Below are 208 nucleotides of genomic sequence, written 5' to 3' on the forward strand. Positions count from 1 at the left end.
CAGCTCCAGGGGAAGTCAGGCTGAAACCCCCAGCTAGAGTCAAGCTGAGGACGTATCCTGGATGGCCAACGTGAGCCTTGGCTTGGAAGAACTTATATAGTCAAAAAATATAAATAAGACCTTCAATGAGTTGAGAATCTCTCTCTCTCTCACACACACACACACACACACACACACACACACACACACACACACACACACACGATCT

The sequence above is a fragment of the Acomys russatus genome, chromosome 6, assembly GCF_903995435.1.
Source record: "Acomys russatus chromosome 6, mAcoRus1.1, whole genome shotgun sequence".
In the NCBI taxonomy this organism is placed as follows: Eukaryota; Metazoa; Chordata; class Mammalia; order Rodentia; family Muridae; genus Acomys; species Acomys russatus.